General features: G+C 40.2%; 1 pseudogene; it reads left to right on the top strand.

Moving 5' to 3' along the window:
- Positions 1–1,393: 1,393 nt before the first annotated feature.
- LOC102850842 lies at positions 1,394–2,353 on the top strand (annotated as a pseudogene).
- Positions 2,354–19,528: the final 17,175 nt, after the last annotated feature.

The following is a 19,528-nucleotide window of genomic DNA, read 5'->3' as shown; positions in this document are numbered from 1 at the left end:
GGTGACCTGACAGAGTGCAAAAATTGTCAAACAATATCATTATCACATGCAAGCAAGATTCTGCTGAAAATTATTGAAAAACGACAGAACGGCTCATGATCAGAGAACTGCCTGAAGTGCAGGTTGGGCTTAGAAGAAGCCGTGGTACTAGGGATATTATAGGTAATGTTAGATGGATCTTGTCTGAAAGCAGAGTGCCAAAGGAATGTCTATCTGTTTCATTGACTATGCAAAGGCATTTGACTGTGTGGATCACAACAAACTGTGTCTAACTCTGAGAAGAATGGGAATCTCAAAACACTTGATTATGATATGTGAAACCTATACTTGGACCAGGAGATAGTTGTCAGAATACAGCAAGGAAACATTACATGGTTCAAAATCAGGAAGGGTATACACCAGGGATGTATCCTATCTCCATACCTATTCAATACCTATTCAATCTATGTGCAGAACAGATCATCCAGGAGGCTGAACTCTATGAGGAGAAATGTGGCAACAGTATTTGAGAAAGATTCATCAATAATCTGCATCATGCAGGTGACACAACCCTGCTTGCTGAAATTGAGGAGGACCTGAAGCACTTGTTGAAGAAGTTCAAGGACTGCAGCCTTAAATACGGATTGAAGATCAACACTAAGAAAAGAAAGATTATCACCACTGCTCTGATTGGCAGCATCATGATAGATGGTGAAGAGATTGAGATTGTTAACAACTTAAATTTGCTGGGCTCCACAATCAACTCTTGATAACAGCAGCCAGGAAACCAAAAGACAGATTACATTGGGAAAGTTTGCTGTTGGGGACCTCTCCATAGTACTCAAGAGCAACTATGTCAGTCTGGAGACTAAGATGAGCCTGATCCAGGCCATAGTCTTCACAATTACTTGTTATGTATAAGAAAGCTAGACAATGGCTAGAAGTGATAGAAGGAGAGTTTGAGTTGTGGTGCTGGAGGAGAGTATTGAATATATCATGAACTGCTGGGAGAACAAACAGGTTCTTCCTGGAGAGGGTGAATCAACCTGCTCCTTGGAGGCAAAGGTTCTGAAGCTTTGTCTGACATACTTGAGGCTTATTGCAAGGAGGGTCCAGTCCTTGGAAAGGGACATCAGGCTTGGGAGGGTAGAGAGACAGGGCAAGAGAAGAGGACCCTAGATGAGATGGATTAACTCAGTGACTGAGGTAAAGAGGGTAAGTGTGTCAGAGACAATAAGGTTGGCACAGGATAGAGAAGGGTTCAGAGCTGTTGTAAATAAGGTCGCTGCGAGTTGCAAGCAACTTGATGGCACATAAAAGCAACAACAGCGAGCCGACACCTCGTCCGCCCTGGAGCACAGGCCCCTTCGCACAGTCACCGCCGTCGGTTCACACGCGCCACACCCAGCTCACCATGGATGATGACATTGCTGCGCTCGTGGTCGACAACGGCTCCGGGGACGACGCCCCCCTCCCGGGCTGTCTTCCCTTCCATCGTGGGGTGCTCTCGGCACCAGGGCGTGATGGTGGGCATGGGCCAGAAGAACTCCTATGTGGGAGATGAAGCCCAGAGCAAGAGAGGCGTCCTGACACTCAAGTACCCGATTGAGCACGGCATCGTCACCAGCTGGGACGACATGGAGAAGATCTGGCACCACACCTTCTACAAAGAGCTGCGTGTGGCCCCCGAAGAGCACCCTATGCTGCTGACGGAGGGCCCCTGAACCCCAAGGCTAACCGGGAGAAGATGACCCAGATCATGTTGGAGACCTTCACCACCCCTGCCGTGTACGTCGCTATCCAGGCTTGCTGTCCCTGTGTGCCTCTGGCATCATGATGGATTCCAGGGATGGGGCCACCCACACTGTGCCCACCGACGAGGGGTGCGCCCTCGTCCATGCCATCCTGCGTCTGGACCTGGCTGGCCGGGACCTGACGGACCACCTCATGAAGATCCTCACCACCAGGCTGAGCAGGAAATCATGCGTGGCATCAAGGATAAACTCTGTTATGTTGCCTGCCCTGGACTTCGAGCAGGAGATGGCCACAGTGGCTTCCTCGTCCTCCCTGGAGAAGAGCTACCAGCTGCCTGATGGGCAGGTCATCACCATCCGCACTCTTCCAGCCCTCCTTCCTGGGCATAGAGTCCTGTGGCATCCACGAATCTACCTTCAACTCCATCATGAAGTGTGATGCTGACCTCCACAAGGACCTCTATGCCAACACCGTGCTGTCTGGAGGGACCACCATGTACCCAGGCATCACCAACAGGATGCAGAAGGAGATCGCAGCGCTGGCCCCCAGCACGATAAAGATAAAGATCATCGCTCTCCCTGAGATTTTTTATAGTCTAATTCAGATATTAGTCTCATAAAGAAATAGTCTTGCCTGAATAATTTCAGAAATGTAATTGTAGGATTTTAGAACTTTACAATTACATAGATAGTAGGGAGTTCTGGTGGCCTACTGGTAAGAAGCTGCACTGCAATTCCAAAGGCACCTAGTTCTAATTTACCAGGTGCTCTGTGGGAGAAGGAAGGACATTTCCTCCCTTGAAATTTTACTGTCTCTGAAAACGGTGGGTCAGTTCCAACTCAACAGCACTTCAACACCACCACAACAACACAGACAGAAGAGATACATTTAATAGAAGCAGTAGATTAAACAAAAGGGATTGATTTAAGTCTGACTAAGAAGCTATCTGATAAACTAGTTCTGGAGAATATATTGAACAGTGTTGCTTCGAATATTGGAATTTTGTAAGTAGTTGTTAGGGTTATTTGTCTTTCAATATTTATTAAAGTCTTACAATTAACTTTTCTCCAAATAAGGATGTTGCCATCTACACATCTGTTTCCTGTACACATTTCTCTTTCTTCAACCACAGGAGTGATGCAATTTATAGGAAGTTAGTTTCATTTCTTTTCTTAGAAAAAAAAAATGTTCCAAATTTCAAGGGTATTTTTGTGATAGCAGGAGTTTACCATTTCATTCATGGTTTAAGAAAAAAAGTGGTGTCTAGTTAACTTCATAGTTGGTGACTTGATGAATATAAGAAAGCCCTGGTGGCAACTATCTTTCACACCAGCAAATAATTGGATTTAACTAAAAGTACATAATAAATGAAAATATTAATAAACAACATAAAAATAAAACTTAATGTCTCTTAAGAGCCAGTGTAATTGCTTTCCTTTCTTTTTTATTTTTTTATTAAATTTATTATTAATTTCAATGAAAATTTATGGAGACTTTGGATTTCCATTGTTGCACTTGTTTCCCCTCCCAACCCTCCGCCCTGCTTTCCTTTCCAAGTTTGTATCTTGTGAATACTAAGTAGACTAGAATAGAGGGTAGTTCACCTCTGAGACCAAACAAGTGAAAGTAGTTGCTTTGTGCCTGTTATATAAATTGGCTAATATATTTCAACTAATATTCTCTTGTAATTAAATTCATCTTTCTCTCTTTACTAGAGTTATAGCTGGCGAGCAGCATCAATCCGTGAAATAACAAATAATCTTGCTGAAATATCTCACTTTAAAACTTCCGCTCAACAGAGTATGGTGTGGAGCTCCACTTTAACTGATTTCTTTCAGGATCACCAGTGACCGTTTTCTAATACTCGATGGCCAATTAGCTGTTCTCTTACTCTATCAGTGTAGGGGTATAGGAGATTTTCTAAATTCCATCTGTTCTCACTGTTACTTTTTTCTCTTCTTGTCTCTTTTCTTTTCTCTCCCCTCTCCACTTTTCTAATTCTCTCTCCTCCTTCTCTTTCTTTTACTTCTCTCTCTCCTCTCCACACTTTTCCCTCTCTTCCCTTTCACTTCTCTCTCTTTCTCTTGCATTGGATTTTTATGAAACTCATGCTGCATCACTGGATAGCCCGTCTAGAGAATCTTTTCTTTCTTCTCTAATTCTTTCTACATACTCTATGTGCACTACCTTCTGAGATCATCCTCTCCAGGCCCAAGCAAGCACTATATCAATTATAGCTCCAATCACTGTCATAATTCTTATGACCTATAACTTACTGTCATGACCTCTTTCCTACATTTCCCATTATCTATCTCTTTGTTTCAAAGTCAAGGATGGCATCTTGAACTTTAAATGTCTAGACTCTTCTTGACATTGTGTCTCTCACTCCAGCTTATTTTTCCAGTTTTTCTACACTAAGTGCATGCCAGTTTACCTTTCTAGTAACTGACCAAAATAAAATACCCTGAGTCATCTTTGTCTTCTCTCACATCAAAATATTTCTTTTTTCAAAATATATACAGAAGCATTATCTTCACTTCTGCTCAGCTGGACCTTGAACAACACGTTTGAATTGTGTGTATCTACCTATACATAGATTCTTTTTCTTGTTGTTATTATTGCAATGAATTCAAGTGTCATACAATGCCATGTAAATATAATTATCTCTCCAGAAACTATGTGTTTCACCAGTACATCTACAGTGCAAACTTGGTTGTTCAAGGATTTATTTGAAAACTACATGTGTATTTTGTAATATGAAGGAGGTGGTTATTAGGTGCAGTTGTGTCAAGTATGACTCATAATGACCTTATGAACAATCAGTCTGAACACTGTCCTACCCCACGCCATCCTTACAATTTCTGTCACACTAAAGCCCATTGCCACAGTCATCTACCTGGTCAATGGTCTCCCTTTCTTTTGCTGCCCTTCCACCTTCTCAAGTGTGATGTCCCCTCTCAAAGCAACATTCCCAAAATCTGTGAGAAGTCTATGTACTGTTCTAGCTGTTTTTGAATGCTCCTTAGCAATATTTTGTTTGCATATTATATTAATGATATTGTTCAATAATTTCCACATCCTATTGGATAATATCTACTGGGAATGAATGGAGAAAAAACTTTGATCTCTTCCAGTCAGTCAGGCAGTTGTCCTCCAAATTTCCTGGCATAGACTGGTGAGTACCTCCAGAGCGGCAACTGCCATTTGAAACATTTCAACTGGTATCACACCTATTCCTGTGATCTCATGTTTCGCCAATGTCTTCAGAGAAGGAGGTTGCTATTGTCCTTGTTGTGTGTCATTGAGTTGTTTGTGACTCATACCAATCCTATGCACAGTAGCTCTGAACCCTGCTCTATCTTGAGCCAATTTCATTGTCTCCAACACACTTATCTCCATTATTCCAGTTACCGAATAAATCCATCTCATTCAGGGTCTTCCTCTCTTGTGCTGTCCCTCCACCATTCTAAGCATGACATCCTTTGTCATGATGATTATTCCCTCTTGGCAACATGCCCAAAGTGAGTCATATGAAGCTTCAAAATCCTAACTTCCAAAGAGTGGGCTCAGTTTCACCCTTTACAGGACCGACATTTTTGTTCTCTTAGTTCATGGTATGTTCAATACTCTTCTCCACCACTACACCTCAAAGAAATCAATTCTTCTTCTATCACCCCTAGTTATTGTCCAATTCTCTGACATATTGCAAGTTATTGGGCTGACCATGGGTTGGGTCAGATGTGCCTTAGTCTCTATACTGATCCCATTGCTATTCAGTATTCTAGAGAGGTCCCTGAGAGCAAATTTACCCAACGCAATTAATCTCATTTTCTGACTGCTGGTTCCAAGAGTGTTGATTGTGGAGCAAAGCAAGCTAAAACTTAAAAATCTCAATCTCTTCTCCAACTATCATAACGCTGCCAATTGGCCCAGTGGTGAGAATCTTTGTCTTCTTGATGCTGAGCTTCAATCTATATTGACGACTGCTGTCTTTGACCTTCTGCCACAAATACTTCAGGTCCTTCTCAATTACAGGAAGTAATATTGTGTCATCTGCATAATGCAGGTTGTAGGTGAGTCTTCCTCCAATCCTGATGCCACATTCCTCCTCATAGATCCCAGTCTCCCAAATGATTTGTTCCACATATAGATTGAAAATGTATGGTGATAGGATGCATTCCTAGTATATACCTTTTCTGATTTGAATCATTCCTTTTTTCCTTGCTCTGTTCTGAGGATTGCTTCCTGGTCCAAGTATAGGTTTCACATGAGCACAATTAAAGTCAGGACAGATGTGTGTCATGGCCATATCCTTTCTCCATACTTGTTCAGGTTGTATGCTGAGCAAATAACTTGAAAAGTTTGACTTTATGAATAGGGATGTAGCATCAGGCTTGGAGAAAGACTCATTTATGCAGATGACATAACCTTGTTTGCTGAAACTGAAGAGGACTTAATCCACTTGCTGGAGAAGATCAAGAACTGAAGCCTTCAAAATGTATTACATCAATACACCAAGAAAACTAAAATCCTCACCACCAGGCCCATAGGCAGCATCATGACAAATGAAGAAGAGAAGTTGTCAATGATTTCATCTTGCTTGGATCCAAAATCAACACTCGTGATATCAGCAACTGAGAGATCAGAAGATGTGTTGCATTGGGAAAATCTAACGTCTAGGAGCTCTCAAAAATTACAAGGAGTGATGTAGTTAGACCAAGATATAGCTGATTCAAGTCAAGGCCTTTTCAGTAATTTTCTTTGTACCTGAAATTTGGACAGTAAATTTAGATGACAGATAAATAGATGTCTCTGAGTTGTAGTGTTGGGGAATAGTAATCAATATCCCATGGACTGCCAAGAGAATGCAGACAAATATATTTGGGAGAAAGTACAACCAGAGAGGTATGGATGGAGAAGCTTCATTTCACATACTTTGCACATGTTGTGAGTAAAGGCCAGTCTTTTGTAAAAGACATAGTGTCTGGAAAGTGGAGGATCAGCAAAAGAGAGGAATACCCTTAGAGAATTATACTGGTAAAATGACTTGACAATAAAATCAAGGGTGTTGTAGACCAAGGGTAAAATAATAATGAAACAGACAATCAAGAATGAGATAAGAGAGAGTAAAGACAGGGGGTCAGCAGTCCTAATGATTGAAGCACCCAAGCCATGCCTCTCTGTGTATTTATTGAGAATCATCAGGAAAGTAAAAAAGGATAATCACAAGGAAGTAGCAAAGAAAAACAAAGGATCATGGGGAGTCTTTTGCAGATAAGGCAGACTTCTTCTGTGTTTTTGTTGTTGTTTTATGCCATTGAGTCGTAGACGACTCATAGCGACCCTATGAACGAACAGCCTGAGCACTGTACATAGAGTTTCCGGAGGCAAGCCATTTCGGAAGTGGATGCCGCTCCTGCTTCTAGGCTTGATTTAGTCGGGAAGCTCCAGCCAACACTGTCCACCATGGGTACCGATTACCACGATTGGCACATCACTATAACAGTCTTCAGCATCACAGCAACCACGAGTTACCTCTGTACAGCAACAGAGTTCTTCTGTGTTTACCTTATGCTAATCTCAGGAGGGAGGGAGTCAGTAAATACAACTAAGAGTGAAGTTGACTCTTAAGGAATGCCTTAGTGGCTCAGGGTGAACTCCAGCTTGTATTATTCCATCCTTATATCCTGAAATAGCATTTGGTTTATTATTAATATTAATATTGATACTCAGCTTCCCACACAAGGATATTTGAGATGGTGAGGATGCCACAGGGTAGGACAAGGTTCTGATCTGTTGTTAATAGTGTCACTGAGTCCTCAACTCAATGCAATCTAACAACAGTAATTTAAATATCTACAAATAAATAACTTATACTTAGCATACTTAAAATGGAATATGTTTTAAAATCAATGCAGTGTTTACTTATGGCATATGCAATTCTCATTTGGTAATGTTGTTGTGGTGGTGTTGTTATGTACCATCCAGTCAGCATTGACCCATAGCTGACCCTCCAGTGAGTGGGTTTTCAGAGGCAGTTAATCACATGGGAGGAGATTGCCCATTCTTCTTCCCTGGAACAGCTGGTGGCCTCAGACCACATGCCTTCACTCTTGTAGTGCAGCTTCTTGTCACTAGTGTACCTGGTGGCCACCAGGTACTAAACAAACAAACAAACAAAAAACCTCCCCAAACCCTTAATTTTAATAGTCAGATGTACCTAATCAAAGCCATGGAATTTGCATAGTTGGTTCTTACACATCTGGAAGCTGGATCAAGAATAACAAAAATATGTCCTATTGTACTTTGGACATGTTGTTAGAAGAGACTGTTAATCATTGTTATGCCTCAGTGAGTTGGAACTGACACATAATGACTATTCAGTGCTTTTTCAGAGACTGTAAATTGCACATGAGGTGACTGACCTTCTTTCTCTCTCAGAACAACTGGTAGATTTGAACAGCTTGCCTTACCACTAAGCCACCACCTTAGGATAGGCTAGTCTCGGGGGGGGGGGAATGATAGGGAAAGTTAACCAAAGGGAGAATGACTGTCAAGTAGATGATTGACAGTAACAGTGGGCTCAAGCATGCCTGAGATCATGATGATGGTGCAAGACGTAGTGTAAGATTCTAATATATGGCTCATAGGGTCATTATTAGTCATAACTGACTCAACAGCCCCTACCCAAAGTTCTACAATTTAATTAATCTATTGATATAAATTAATTTTATTATAACTGAGTTACTAACAAGTATCTTTATTATTTTGTCATAAACTTGAAATACAAATTGATTCATTTCAGTATTCAGCATATAGAAAAATTCTATGTAATAATACAGTAAACTCTCAATGATTTTAATATTCTTTTACTAATTTTAACTTTTGCTGATAAGAATAGTAATTTTAAAAAGTAAAATTTGAAAGATTACTTTTATACTCCTGCTGTATGACAAACCCAGTTAATGAAAGAAGATATTACTAAAATGTATTTGAGAAATCTGAACGTATTTATATGATATGCAACAAAAACTAGATTATTTTTTTCCGGTATATCAAGGAAATAATTAGGTCCATTTAAAAAGCCAAATGGCCATAAATTAAAGCAATGATCTCTTGGTTTTTTATTTAAAATCAACTCAAGAAGACAAATATTCTCACCACTGGACCAATTGGCAGCATCAGGATGGATGGTGAAGAGACTGAGATTGTACACAGCTTTAGTTTGCTCGGCTCCACAATCAACACTCTTGGCACCAGTAACCAGAAAATTAAAAGGCGCATTGCCATGGGAAAGTCTGCTGTTAGGGACCTCTCCAAAGTACTGAAGAGCAATGGTGTCTCTCTGGAGACTAAGGTGCGTTTGATACAGGCCATGGTCTTCACAATCACTTGTTATGCATCAGAGAGTTGGACAATGACCAAGGAGGACAAAAGAATTGATGCCTTTGAGCTGTGGTGCTGGAGAAGAGTATTGAGAATACCATGGACTGCTAGGAAAACAAACAGATTCGTCCTGGAAAGGGTTAAACCAGGTGGCTCCTTGGAGGCAAGGATTCTGAGGCTCCATCTAACATACTTTGGACATGTTGTGAGGAGAGACAGGTCCTTGGAGAAGGACATCATGCTTGGGAGAGTGGAGGGACAGCACAGGAAGGGAAGATCCTCTATGAGGTGGACTGATTCAGTGACTGGGGGAGTAGGGGGGAGTGTCAGAGACAGCGCAATTGGCACAAGACAGAGAAGAGTTTAGGGCTGTTGTACATAGGGTTGCTATGAGTCACAAGCCACTCCACGGCACATAACAGCAACAACAACACTTGGAGCAAGTTAAATTGGCTGGTTAATATTTTGATACACCACCACTTTGCAGATATCTTTTTAAAACTTGTTATGTTAATGTGATATTAATGAAATTTTAGAAATCATATTGGTTTTCATTAAATCTTTCACACACCTTTTGTTTTATAACATTAATTAAACTTTTTATTTTTTTATTTTATCTGCCATCTAGTCATAACAACCCTATATAAAACAGCCCTAAACTCTGCTCTGTTCTGAGCCAATTGCACTATCTCTGATACATCCATCTGAATTACCCTAGTCACTAAATCAATCCACCTCATAGAGAGCCTTTCCCTCCTGCACTGTCCCTCCACCCTCCTACGCATGATGTCCCTCTCCAAGGACCGATCCTTCCTTACAACATGTCCAAAGTATGTCAGACGAGGCCTCAAGATCCTTGCCTCCAAGAAGCAGCCTGGTATAGCCCTCTCCAGGATGAATCTGTTTGTCTTCTTAGCAGTCCACGGTACACGCAATACTCCTCTCCAGCACCACAGCTCAAAGGCATCAATTCTCCTTCTATCCTCCTTAGTCATTGTCCAATTCTCTAATGCGTAACAAGTGATTATAAAGACCATGGCCTGTATTAGATGCACCTTAGTCTCCAGAGAGACACCATTGCTCTTCAGTACTTTAGAGAGGTCCTTAACAGCAGACTTTCCCATCACAATACGTCTTTTAATTTCCTGGCTGCTGGTGCCAAGAGTGTTGACTGTGGAGCCAAGCAAACTAAAGCTGTGAACAATCTCAATCTCTTCACCAGCCATTTAATAATTTAATTAATTATACTTTCTGATCAATCCCTCTTATGTTGTCAGTCCCTTCACTTAAGCAAATAAGTATCTGTTATTTATCCATTTTTACTCCTTTCTTTCTTCTTTCTCATCTTTGTTAACAATCTAAGAATTATTCTGTGTGTGAACCTTTAGCATTTTATAGTACTGCAATTGTGCAATAATTCAGCCCTTTATTTCTATATGCCATCAAAACTCTCACTGCAAAACTTCAGTTCCACTTGTAAAATGGGGCACTCTAGTGGTTGGTTAAGGACTCAAAGAAGAGACTACTATGTGATTTTGAGGTAGGCAAAATTACATCATGAAACACCATATGATCAAGAAGGAGTTGTAATAAAGGAGGAAGTTTAAGTTGTTCTGAAAATATTGGGAAAAAATAAGACCTGAAAAAGTGATAGAATACCAACTGACTTATTTAAAAAACAGATATAGCCATTTGTTGTGCCAAGAAATCTGGAAGACAACTACCTGGTCCATAAATATTCCCATTCCTCCAAAATGTGAACCAACAGAGTTGGAAATTGTTGAATATATAACTAATATCATATGCAAACAAAATCTTGCTAAAGATTCTTTAAAAATATACTAGAACAGCACATTTACAGGGAGCTACCAGAAATACAATCTGGGTATAGAAGATGCTGTGGCACTAGGAATATCATTGCCAATGTCAGATGGACCTTAGCTGAAAGCCAAGACAGTTACAGAAGGATGTCTATTTGTGTTTTATTGACTAAGCGAAATTTACAGTGTGGATCAAATTATGGCTAACACTGAGAAGAATGGGAATCTCAGAATACTTGATTGTACTCATGTGAAACTTGAATAGGAAGCTGTTATAATAACAGAATGGGAACGATGCAGAGTTCAAAATCAAAAAAGCAGTACATCAATAATACATCCTTTCTCCATATATTTACAATCTATCTGAAGAACAGATCATGTAGAAGACTGGATTTTATGAAGAACAATGAGAGATTAGGATTGGAGAAAAACTCATCAATAATCTGAATCGGTGTTAAGCAGATAATACACCTATGTTCATGGAAACCGAGAAGAGTGCTGTCTTCAATAGAGAGTGCATTTCAACATCAGAAAACAAAGATCCTTACCACGAGGACAATTAAATTGCATCATCTTAATAGATAGAGAAAAGATTAAGTTGTTCATAATTTCATCTTGCTTAGATCCATAATCAACATTCTTGGCACCAACAGTCTGGAAATAAAAAGATGAGTTTCTGTAGGAAAGTCCACTGTCAGGGACCTTTCCAGAGTGTGAAAGAATGTCCTTCTAGAGACTAAGGTGCACTTGACTCAAGCCTTAGTCTTCTCAATTGATTGATATGCATCTAAGTGCTGGACAATGACTAAGAATGGCAGAAGACGAATCATTGCCTTTGAAATATGATGCTGGGGAAGAATATCGAACATACCATGAACTGCCAAGAGAACAAATAGATTTATCCCGGCAAGGAGGGCACCAAGTTGCTCCTTCGAGGCAAGGATTTTGGTATTTTATTTCACATATTATGGGCATGTTGCAAGGAAGGACTAGTCTTTATTGAAGGACATTATGTTTAGAAGGTTAGAGGGTCAGCATAGGAGAGGAAGACTGTGAATGAGATGGATTGACCTGTAGAAAGAAAGGAGGATAGTTAAAAAACAGGATAGGAAGGAAGATAGTAAAAAAGGAGGACAGCAAAGAAAGAGTGATAGTAAAAATGGACGATAGAAAAAAGGGAGATAGTAAAAAAGGAGGATAGAAAAAAGGTAATAGTAAAAAAAAGGAGGATAAAGAGAAAGGGGAATAGTGAAGGAGGAAGATAGAAAGGGGGATAGTAAAAATTGAGGAAGAAAAAGGGTGATAGTAAAAAAGAGGACAGAAGGAAAGGGTGATAGTAAAAAAGGAGGATAGATGAAATGAGGATAAAATTAGTAAAAAACAGGATAGAAAGAAAGGAGGATAGAATGTTAGGATAATAGAAGATGATAGAAAGGTGGAAAGAAAGAAAGAAAGGTGGAAAGAGAGGGAGAGGGAGAGGAGGAGGGACAGAAGGAGGAGGAGAGGGAGAGGGAAGGAGAGTAGAGAGGGGAAATGATAGAGAGGCAGGAGGCTACAGAGGCCGAAGAATAGAGAGGCCAGACGACAGAGAGGCTTTAGGATAGAGTGTTAAAAGGCTAGGGAGCCTGGCGGATAAAGTGGCCGAGGATAGAAGTAGGTAACAAGAGGATAGAGATGCCAGAAGATCAAAAAGCTGGAGAATAGAAAAGCTGGATGATAGAGAGGAGAGAGGACAGAAAGGCAAGAGGATAAAGAAACTAGAGGGGCCAGAAAAATAGAGAGGGTGGAGGATAGAGAGACAGAATAATTGAGAAAAGATAAACAGGAATTAAGATAGAAAGGCCGGAGGTTAGAGAGGTAGGCTGGAGGATAGGGAGGCCAAGAATAGAGGCCGGACAATAGAGAGTCCAGAGGATAGAAATGTCGGAAAATATAGAGGTCGTATGATAGGCTGGTTTCAGGGTAACACTGCATGGTTCAAAATAGGGAAGGGTGTACGCCACGGATGCATCCTGTCTCCATACCTTTTCAACATGTATGCAGAGCAGATTATCCGAGAAGCTGGGCTCTATGAGGAGAATTGTGGCATCAGGATTGGTGGAAGATCTATTAACAATCTCCGTTATGCAGATGACACAACCTTGCTTGCTGAAACTGAGGAGGACCTCATGCACTTGCTGCGAAGGGTCAAGGACTGCAGCCTTCAGTATGGACTAAGGCTCAACGTCAAGAAGACAAAGATTCTCGCCACTGGACCAATTGGCAGCGTCAGGATGGATGACGAAGAGATTGAGAGTGTTCACAGCTTCACTTTGCTCGGCTCCACAGTCAACACTCTTGGTACCAGCAGTCAGGAAATCAAAAAGCGTATCGCGATGGGAAAGTCTGCCGTTAGGGACCTCTCAAACGTACTCAGGAGCAACAGTGTCTCTCTGGAGACTAAGGTGCGCCTGATACAGGTCATGGTCTTTGCAATCGCTTGTTATGCATCAGAGAGTTGGACAATGACTAGGGAGGACAGAAGGAGAGTGGATGCTTTTGAGCTGTGGTGCTGGAGAAGGGTACTGAATGTACCATGGACTGCCAGGAAAACAAACAGATTTATCTTGGAGAGGATTAATCCAAGCTGCTCCTTGGAGTCAAGGATTCTGGGGCTTCGTCTGACATACTTTGAACATGTTGACAGGAGGGACGGGTCCTTGGAGAGGGACATCATGCTTGGGAGGGTGGAGGGACAGCGCAGGAGGGGAAGACCATCTATGAGATGGATTGATTCGGTGACTGGGGTAATCGGGATGGGTGTGTCAGAGGCGGTGCGGTTGGTGCAGGATAGAGCAGGGTTTAGAGCTGTTGTGCATAGGGTCACTATGAGTCGGAAACGACTCGATGGCACATAACAAAAACAACATGATAGGCTGGATGATAGAAAGAAAGAAAGAAGGAAATATAGAAAGGATAGTAAAAATGGAGGAGAAAGAGTAAGAATGCAGATAGGAGGATAGTATGTTATGAAGATAAAAAGAAGCTGAGAGAGAGAGAGAAGGATAAAGAGGAAAAATGATAAAGAGGAAGGGGCATAAAGAGGCTGGATGATAGAGAGGCCCGAGGATAGAGAGGTGGGAGAATAGAGATGAATTAGGATAGAAAGGCTGGATGATAGAAAGGCTGAAGGGAAGAGGAAAGAGGATATGGAGAGAGAGAAAAAGAAAAAACATAAACACAGAGGAGAGAGAATAGAAATTAAGGAGGATAGTATAAAAGGATAGTAAAAAAAGCAGGATAGAGATGATTCAATAGAATGTTGAAATTATCGAATAATCATTTTTACTATCACATGAAAAGAAAATATTGCCGAAGATCATGTCAAAATAGCTAGAAAAATACATTGACATCAGAAACTCGAGTGGGGTTTAGAAGAGGCCGTAGTACCAGGGATATCATTGTTGATGTCAAATGGATCCTGGCTAAAAGTAGAGAATTTGGAAGAATGTTTCCCTGTGTTTCATTGACTATGCAAAGGCATTTTACTTTGTGGATCATAACAAACTGTATCTAACAGTGAGAAGAATACTTAATTGTATTCAAATGAAATCTTTATCTAGACCAAAACCATATAGTGTGAATGGAGGAAGGAAACACTGCATGGTTTAAAATTAAGAAGGCTATGCATCCGGATTGCATCCTTTCTCCATATCTATTTGATGTCTGTGCTGAGCAAACTGTTCATTAAGCTGTACTCTATGAAGAATAATGTACCATTCAGGATTGGAGGAAGACTTATCACCAACTTGCATTATACAGATGAAACAACCTTGCTGAAAATAAGAACTTGAAATACTTGCTGAAGATCAAAGACTATAGGCTTAAACATAGACTGAATCTCAGTATCAACAAAGGAAAAGTCCTCACCATTGGACGAATAGGGAGTATCATGATAGACAGAAAAGATTGAAATTGGCATTGATTTTATCTTACGTTGGATCAACAACCAATACTGTTGCCTCTATTAGTCAGGAGATCAGGAGATATATTGCATTGGGCAAATCTGTTGTCAGGCACCTCTTTAAAATACTGATGAGCAATGATGTCAGTTTGAAGACTAAAGTGCACCTGATTCAAGCTATGGTCTTTTCAATCACTTGTTACACATCTGAAAGTTGGACAATGAATAAGTATGATAGAGAAGTATTTGATGCCTTTGAGTTGTGGTGTTGGAGAATAGCACTGAATATCCATTAACTGACAAAAAAAAAGCAGGTATGTCTTGGGGAAAAGTGCATCCAGAGTGCTATGGGAAGAAATAATGATAAATCTTTGTTTCCCATATTTTAGACATAATAGGAGAGGCTATTCCTTGAAAAGTGACAACTTGTTTGGAAAGGGAGGACGTTTCCCAACAAGGTAGATTGACACACTGACTGCAGCAATAGGCTCAAGGGTGTCATAGATGATGAGGATGGCACAGGAGAGAACAGGGTTCAGGTCTGTTATTTGTAAGGTCACTATGAGTTATATTCAACTTGATAGGATTAACAACAAGTTAGTATTTAAGGGAGTCTGGTGATCTAGCGTGTAAAGAGTTGGTCTATTGAGGAGTGTTTAGAATCTACCAGGTGCTCTGCAGAAGAAAGGTGGGCGATGTTCTGAAAACCTGTTGGAAGTTATAGGTTGGTCTCAAGGGCAATGAGTCAGTTAATAGGTGTATAGGAAGCTCTGGTAGCTATAGTTTACAAGGAGTTGCAATGTTAACCCATAGGTGCCTTTCTGGCACTTAGATTCCATCAGCAGCTCTACAAAAGAAAGATGAAAAATGTTCTTGTGTGGGATTTACAGGCACCAGAAACCCAATGGAGCATCAGCTATTGGTAGATTCCTACTTGATAATAAGGACTTGAATTACTGAGTTCAGGTATGTTGGGAAAAGCGTAGGGTAAGTGAAAGAAAGGAAGATCCTGCAGAAGATAAAGTAATGCAGTAATTGCAATACTGGTGCAATAATGATGCAAACATAGGGAGAATAGTGCCAAAAAACGCCCAGTTTTGATTTGTTGTTCATAATGTCCTGTGAGTCTTAGTCAGCACCAATGCACTTAATGACAATACTCTATGTGAAGTTATATTGTATCATGGATTTAATTAGCATTTTCATAATGAGCAAGCCCTGGTGGACTAGTGGTAAGAAGTTGTGTGGCAAGACAGAAGGCACATTGTTTGAATCCACTAGCTGCTCCACAGGAGAAGGATGGGCAGTCTCCCCTAGTTCGATTTACTGCCTCTGACAACTCACTGAAGGGTCAGCTATAGGTAGGTTCCAACTTAATGGCACACACAACAACAACTACAATCACTATAAAGGGAGTTCTGGTGGCTTAGTGGAAAGGAGTTGTGGTGCCATCCCGAAAACACATGGTTGGAATCCTCTAGTTGTCACATGGGAGAAAAATGGGAAATCTCCTCCCATGTGTTTAATTACCTATGCCTATGAAAACCTATTGGAGGTTCAGCTATGGGTATGTTCTGACTCAAAAGTTCACCACCGCCATAACAAGAATAATAATAACTATAATGTTGTTGTTTTTGTTGTGTGCCATTAGTTGGAAGTGACCCATAGCTGCCCGTCAGTGGATTTTCAGAGGCAGTTAATTATGTGGGAGGAGATTGCTCATCTTCCTCCCACACAGAAGCTGGTAACTTCAAACTGTGGGCTTTTGTTAATGCAGCACCTTCCCCCCCCCCATGCCACTAGAAATCCCTATGGCTATAATAGTGAATATTTTTTCCATGTCTTTATTGGTGGGTTATATCATTCCTTCTTTAGAAAAATGTCTATATCTTTAGTTTAATTCGGTCATTTAGTAAGAGTAATCTATATATTTTGTCACAGGTGTCTTTTTAGAACAAGATTTCCAAATATTCCTCCTAACCTGTGTCTTTTCACTCTTTTAATGTTGTTGTTATGTGCCGTCGAGTCACTTGCGACTCATAGAGACCCTATGTACAACAGCCCTAAACTCTGCTCTGTCTTGTGCCAATCACACTGTTTCTGACACTCCCATCCTGATTATCCCAGTCACTGAATCAATCCACCTCATAGAGGGCCTTCCCCTCCTGCGCCATCCCTCCACCCTCCAAAGCATGATGTCCCTCTACCTATGTAGGCTGTATGCTGAGAAAATAATTTGAGAAGGTGGAGAAGAATATGGCATTAGGATTGGAGTATGATTCACCAACAACTTGCATTATGCAGATGACACACTTTGCTTGTAGAAAGTGAAGAAGATATAAAACACTTACTGAAGAAGTTCAGATATTACAGCCTTCAACATGGATCAAGAAAAGAAAATTCCTCACCACTGGAATAATAAGCAACATCATGATAGGTGGAGAAAAGAATAAAGTTATGAACTATTTAATTTTACTTGGATTCAAAATGATAATGTTCTGCCCACAAAATGCCCCTCAAAAGAATAATTTTTCTTTTGCTTTTCAAGGAAAGGAGCGAATGGGGGAGGGGGGTGGGGTGGGCGGAGAGAAAAGTGCAACAATGAATGAATGGAATTCCAAAATCTCTGTATATGTTCATTGAAATTAAAAAAGAATTAAAAAAAGAATAATTTACACATATGTAAATACAAAAAGCACTTTATTCCAGAATATTAAAAAATGGAGACTTTCTCCCTCAGAGGAAGGTGACGAGGGAAAAAGCCCCGAGTCCCCCTCCCCCCAACTGCTTTTATGGCTTTCCTGGGTGCCACTGTCAGGGCGGGGAGATTGAGATCATAGTGGGTGGGTTGGGGGATCAGTCATGTGGGATGGCTTTTGACGGGCTGGCTACTTTGCCTGCCTTTACTCTTTTTGTGTCACGTAGACATTAGTTAATTCTTTACTTTGCAAGGACAGACAAGACCTTACCTGGGGCATTTGTGTTTGCCTTAAGCTAAGAATTTTTATGGCCCGCTTCTGCTTCTGGTATTAATGGGGCTTTATAAAAAATGGGGTTTATGCTGTCCCCTCAGATATCTAGAGTAGCAATAGTCAGGAAATCAAACGATGTATTCCATTCAAGAAATTTGCTGTCAAAGACATCTCCAAAGCACTAAAGACCGACGAGATCAGTTTAAAAAGGCAAGTGGTGCTTTAAAAAAATACTTCCTATGCATATGAAAGTTGAGAAATGAACAATGATGACAAAAGAGGAATTAACGTCTTAAAACCATGGTGATGGTTTTGGAGAAGAGTGCTGACTATTCATGGACTGCCAGGAAACCAAACAAGCCTGTGTTGTAGGAAGCGCAAACGGGATGCTCCTCAGAGTCAGAATGGTGAAATTTTGGTTCAAATACTTAGACCATATTGTTAGGAAAGACCAGCCCTTGGAAAAATACATCATACTGGGCAAGGTGGAGGGACAAAGAAAGAAATAGCTTCCTCAAGTTCTGGTGGAAACACTTTCAGGAACTAGTTAATAACAAAACCAAGAGAAGCATTTACAAAATACTGTTTTACTTTGGTAGCAAATGGTTGTTCTTTGAAGACCCAATAAAGGTGAATTAATTAAGCTATTTTGATATCTAATAGTTTATTTAAAGTAAAAAAAAAGATTACTTTTAAAAGAGCTGAACATTTCTATCCAATGGTACCAACATAAAAAATACTGACTTAAAACAAACGCCCATTATGTAAGAAAGAAGAAAAACACAACAACAAAAGGCTGTATTTCATGTTATCGAAATTTACTTTAAGTCAATAGTGCAGTAACATTGTTCCTCCCAATATAATACTCCCTTTTCTATAAGGCTGTTCTTGGGAGCCAAGCAGTTTCTATCAAGAGAGAGTGAATTTACAGAGTAAATTCTTGCAGTCTGAACCAGTTTAAATAGACAATAACTTTTTGCTTCTCTCTAAATGTGCTAATAATAGCTGTGACTAAAAAAAAAAAAGCAATTCTTAGAAAGGTACGATTTCGGATTTCTTTATTATCTGTAACCTTTGGAAACTAATCACATGAAACTACAAAATTAGCAAATGTCTTGAATCTCTATATAAAACATAAATTAACTCTAATTTCAAACTCTCATTTATTAGTGTACCACTCAATCTTTAATTAAAGGAAAGGAGAAAAAAAAATGGGCACCGAAGATCTTCTTATTCCAACCTTTAAAAAAAGGAAACTGTTCCTTTTAACTTTACACCCACCCTACACCCCAATCATAAAACACATTATTATGTCATTGTCTGGGTTATGAACATTTCCAAGATGAGATTTGATATTTCGCTCCCATGCAGCAGGGAATGACAAAGCAAAATACTACAATGAAATGTGCGAGGAGCTAGAATCAGAAAATCAAAAGGGCTGAACTCGTTCAGCATTTCTTAAGCTCAAAGAATTGAAGAACAAATTCAAACCTTGAGTTGCAACAATCAAGGATGCTTTAGGCAGAATGTTAAATGATACAGGAGGTATCAAAAGAAGATGGAAGGAATATACTGAGTCATTGTATCGAAAGGAATTGGCAGATACAGAAGAATTTAATGAAATAGCATTTGAGCCAGAGCCTATGGTGATGGAGGCAGAAGTTCAAACTGCT

This window comes from Elephantulus edwardii, unplaced genomic scaffold (genome assembly GCF_000299155.1).
Source record: "Elephantulus edwardii isolate Elephantulus edwardi_28Jun2011 unplaced genomic scaffold, EleEdw1.0 scaffold00342, whole genome shotgun sequence".
Classification (NCBI taxonomy): domain Eukaryota; kingdom Metazoa; phylum Chordata; class Mammalia; order Macroscelidea; family Macroscelididae; genus Elephantulus; species Elephantulus edwardii.
The sequence above is the reverse complement of the archived record's forward strand: the minus strand, read 5'-3'. Positions and strand labels throughout refer to the sequence as shown.